The sequence below is a fragment of the Acinonyx jubatus genome, chromosome A3 (assembly GCF_027475565.1).
Source record: "Acinonyx jubatus isolate Ajub_Pintada_27869175 chromosome A3, VMU_Ajub_asm_v1.0, whole genome shotgun sequence".
Taxonomy (NCBI): Eukaryota; Metazoa; Chordata; class Mammalia; order Carnivora; family Felidae; genus Acinonyx; species Acinonyx jubatus.
In genome coordinates, this window is record NC_069388.1 from 104,911,390 (window position 1) to 104,916,447 (window position 5,058).

Here is a 5,058-nt window from a genome sequence, read left to right on the forward strand (position 1 = left end):
CTTTGAATGCCTTAACAAAAACTTTAAAGATCATGGAACAATCAACATTTTTCTTATCAATTATTCATATTACACAGGTTCAGGCTTCACAGTCATTTATACATAACTGCACTACCATACAATGTAAGAACTACATATATGATGAGATTAAAGGGTTTTGGTTTTTTTTACATTTTTATTTATTTTTAAGAGACAGAGCACAAGTGGGAGAGGGACAGAGAGAGAATGAGACACAGAATCTGAAGCAGGCACCAGGCTCTGAGCTGTCAGCACAGAGCCCGATGCGGGGCTCAAACTCATGAACTGTGAGATCATGACTGGAGTGAAAGTTGGTCACTCAACCGACTGAGCCACTCAGGTGCCCGATGAGATTAAAGTTTTAACCTCCAATTTGAAATAGATGTGTATGTCTTCCTCTGAGAGTAATTTCGTTATTAGAGGACTTAACTGATCTGTAATAAAGAGAAAAATATTTCTGGTGAGAGCTTATTTTTTCTTCCTCAATTGATCCTGTCTGAATTCTGAGTAAGAAAGCTGTCAGTAACAGGAGGAAAGTGCTTTCTCAAGGACAGTATTGAGAAAGGAATAATCTTCCCTGCTAGCTAATGACTCAGCAAGATTAAAATGACAGGTTTCTGTAGACCCCTCTCTGTTAACACAGCAGGTACTGGTCCTTTTGTTTTTCTTCTTGACAATTGTTTAAACCTTCATTAATAGGTGCTTGGCGTGTGTGTTGACTTTTTTTTGAAAAAATCAAGTTGTAAACTTTGATTACAAATTAAAAATGATCTTCTTAAAAATCTCAACTTGACCAAATGTGAAACAATTTAAAAACCTTAAAAAAAATTTTTTTTTACATTTATTTATTTTTGAGAGACAGAGAGAGGCAGAGCACAAGTGGGGGAGGGGCAGAGAGAGAAGGAGACACAGAATCAGAAGCAGGCTCCAGTCTCTGAGCTGACAGCACAGAGCCCGACACAGGGCTCGAACTCACAAGCCGTGAGATCATGACCTGAGCCAAAGTCGGACGCTTAACGGACTGAGCCACCCAGGTGCCCCTAAAAACCTTGAAAAGGCCTATTGAGAAAAACCAGGCTTAAAGAAGCAAAACAAGACAAAAACAAACAAACAAACAAACAAACATGTTTGTCATTACCAAAAAGGGGCATCTTTAGGTAAAAATAATAAAAGCCCCTTGCTACATAGATAATGCAGATAATCCTGTTTATCTGGTCCATGAGCAAAAGGCAAGCACTTAAGATCATCTGCTCCAATCTTTTGTTCATTTCTTCTTGCTGGAATTTCATATTAATTTCTTCATGTTGGGTGACTAAATCAGACGATGGTAGAGTTGGTAAGCTGGCATTTACTCAGCCCCACCCTGCTCAGCCTGGGAGCTGACTGATGAATTCTCAGCTGGTCTCTTCCTCAGCTTGTGCCTTAGGGTTTTCCAGGCATCTGTGTGGGGGATTGAAGTAGCCACAGTACCTATGTTGAGGTGGCTGCTTGACATTGGGTCTCATCTCCTTGATTTTCCATATCTTCTGCATTGATTCTCCCTAGCCTGTGGTTGGCTCCGAGAAGCCCTCCGGAACTGTGCTCTGTACCCCCAATATACTCTCTCACTGGCCTACCTTGTTCTCCTGCACTCTGGTTGTCCGCTCCCTCCATTACCTCTCCCTGTGCTGGAGGGTCAGAAGGCTGTGGCTGACTCCCAGTGGGTCTCTGCCAGCAGGTAGGTGGGAACGGTGGCCTGCCGGAGGGCGGCGCTGTGGGGCCTGGCCTTCTGGAACATGCTCTGATCCCTCCTTCTTTGCTCTACTCTCGCTATTTGGGTAATTTTGCTGGGAATTGCATGGAGGACCCCTGTCACGTCGAGGGCATCTCTCAAGGTCACGGTCGGCTGCATATTTACTGCTTTGCCCTGGAGCTCCGCCAGGGCCTGCCACATTTGCTGCCTCCACACCCTTTTCTCCCTCAACATCAAACTCCGCCATCCCTGGTCACCTACCCTGCCACGATCCTTCCGGGGTTGTAATGTACAGTTACATCGTCCTTGGTGTCATTCCTGTTGATGAAACCATATCCGTTTCTTACACTGAACCACTTTTGTGTTCTTAAAACCTTCCTTGTGTTGACCTCTTTGTTCCCTGGGGACAAACACTACCGATGTGAGGCCACCGGGCTGCAGCTCGCTGCACTCCTGCCTGTCGAGGTGCCGCCCTTGATGTCCGCAATGCTGAGGGTGCGGGCGGTGGGCAGCTGCTGGTCTTGGCCTTGCCGCTCTCCTGGCGGGGCGGGGACAGAGGCGGGCTGCTGGTTGCGGCACCTCCTCCGTGGGTATGACGGTGGGGCCCGGAATCCGCTACCGGTTGAACTCCTTATTGTTCCTTTTTCACAACTTCAGAAACACGTGTCTCTAGGTCATCTGCCAGTGAACCTCTCGCCAAACGTAGAGATTCTCAAGCTCTACTGTTATTAGATCTACAGCAAAGGGTTAAACGGGTCCAACTTTGGCTCAGGTCATGACCTCCAGGTTTGTGAGTTCAGCCCACATCAGGCTCTGCGCTGACAGCTCAGAGCCTCGTGTTATAGCAAATACTCGGCTCCCTGGAAGGGACAGGCAACACGCACTCAGCCAATCCGAAAAGACTGTTTATTTCGAACTGGTGCCTGTCCAAAGGAGTCATCTCCAAAGGCTGAGCACCTAGCTTAGGTTTTACTGGCCTTTTATACATATGTGCTTCCTGCTTGGGCGGGGCTAGTACAGTCAAGATTCTGGTTCCTGGCTGCAGGCTTACACAAGCAGCAAGCAAGACTTCAGAAGCCAAAAGCTTGCAAGGGGGAGTATCCGGCCTCTGACATCAGGCTGCCCCTCTTTGTCTGCTTTTTACCACCTTTCTTTCCCCTGGAACCTGCTTCAGATTCTGTGTCTCCTTCTCACTGCCCCTCCCCCGCTCACACTTTGTCTCTCCCAAAAATAAACAAACATTTAAAGAAATTTTTCGTGGCGCCTGGGTGGCTCAGTCGGTTGGGTGCCTGACTTCTGCTCAGGTCATGATCTCACGGGTTTGTGGGTTTGAGCCCTGTGTAGGGTTCTGTGCTGACAGCTCGGAGCCTGGAGCCTGCTTCAGATTCTGTGTCTCCCTCTCTGTCTACCTTTTCCCCACTCATACTCTATCTCTCTCTCTCTCAAAAATAAACATTAAATAAACAATAATTTTAAAATGTTTAAGGATATACAGCAGAGATAAAATCACAGAGATTCAAACTCTACAGCAAAGAGAAAGGAACAAACTGATAATGCCCACAAGATAGATGAAACTCAAAGTCATTATTCTTAGTGAAGGAAATCAGACACAAAATAGTACATATCCAATAAAAACTCGGAAATGCAAACCGATGCGTAGTGATAGAATATCACAGTAGCTAGCCAGCACACGGACTGCAGAGGGACAGAAGCATGCTTCTGTAGTTGATAGAAACAGCATTTGTATCTTGTGGTGGTGGGTTCTCAGCATATACATCTCTCAAAACTGATGGACGTGTGCTCCTCGAATGGAGGAGTCATATATACATTTTATCACACTAAAGTTATTTAAAAATCATAGACATTCAAGATTCCAGCAAGGTTAGGCTAGAGTGTGGTAAACCCGAGAGGCACCAAAATGTATTCTTTCTACAATAGAAATCTTCCACAAAGATTTCTACAATAATTTTTTAATTCTGTGTTCTCCATCACAAAACTTAAAAAGACAGACGTCACAGGTGACAGCTTCTTTACTCTGAACTGATAGGTGTTATTCAAATAGGTGTTCATTTGTGTGTATACTGGCATACCTCATTTTATTGTTCTTTGCTTCATTGCGCTTCCCAGATCCTGCATTTTTTACAAATTGAAGGTTTGTGGCAACCCTGCCTAGAGCAAGTCTGTTGGTGCCATTTTTTCCAACAGCATTTGCTTACTTCCTGTCTCCGTGTTTGGTAATTCTCATAGTATTTCGAACTTTTTAAGTATTATTATATTTGTTATGGTGATCTGTGATCTGTGACTACGACTCACTGAAAGCTCAGATGATGGTTATTAGCATTTTATAGAAATAAAGTATTTTTTAATTAAGATATGTACAATGGTTTTTTTGACATAATGCTGTTGCACACTTAATAGACTATAAAGTATAGTGTGCATATAACTTCTGTATGCCCTGGAAAATCAAAAATCCCTTTGACTTGCTTTATTTCAACATTTGCTTTATTGCAGTGCTCTGGAACTAAATCCACAATATCTCTGAGGTATGCCAATGATTCTTTGGTGCTACATAGCAGTGCCATGGTATTCTAATCATTATTGCTATGATCAGAAAAGAAGTGGTATAGATTTTCTATATGAATTATTCCTTCCCATTAAGTGAATATTAATTTGTGCTGATCAAGCAAAGATTTGCAGAGCTCAGGAAAGGGAAACATGTATCATTAAATCTCTGCAAAGTGGGTATGTTGTTAACATCTCAACTCAAAAGTGCTTGCCATGTTTAAATAGTGAGAGGAAAAAAATCCCTTCTAATGCTTTAATTTTACTTGTATTATAGTTTTTTTTAAATAGTTGTATAAGATGTATAAGAACTTTGTCATGTATACATTATTTATACCCATACAGGTTAAATGTTATAAGAATAGCTCAAAGTCATTTTTCTTTAAAAGGAATTTTAAAATTATTCAAATTTGTGAAATGGCTAACAAGATCACTTTGAAAATGTTGCTAATTTTGTTGTAACTTCGTATCTGGTAATCTACCTCTATCAAAAGTAGTATGTCATTAAAATTCAATATGGAAGCATTATTTGTTTGAAGTCATAATATTCGCTCTGGTTGTTCATTGTACATATACAATATTTTAGTGATATTATCAATTAAACAAGGGTTATTAGCTTGCCTTGATAAGTGACTATGATTTTATTCAGGCACTATGAAAACTCATTTCTGTTTATAAATTGCAATTATCAAATGTGTTAGAACATAAGCAGTTCACACTTGGGATCACTGATATGTATGGCATGA

General features: G+C 42.0%; 1 pseudogene; it reads right to left on the minus strand.

Moving 5' to 3' along the window:
• Positions 1 to 1,412: 1,412 nt before the first annotated feature.
• Positions 1,413 to 4,332, minus strand: LOC106986294 (Y-box-binding protein 1-like; annotated as a pseudogene).
• Positions 4,333 to 5,058: the final 726 nt, after the last annotated feature.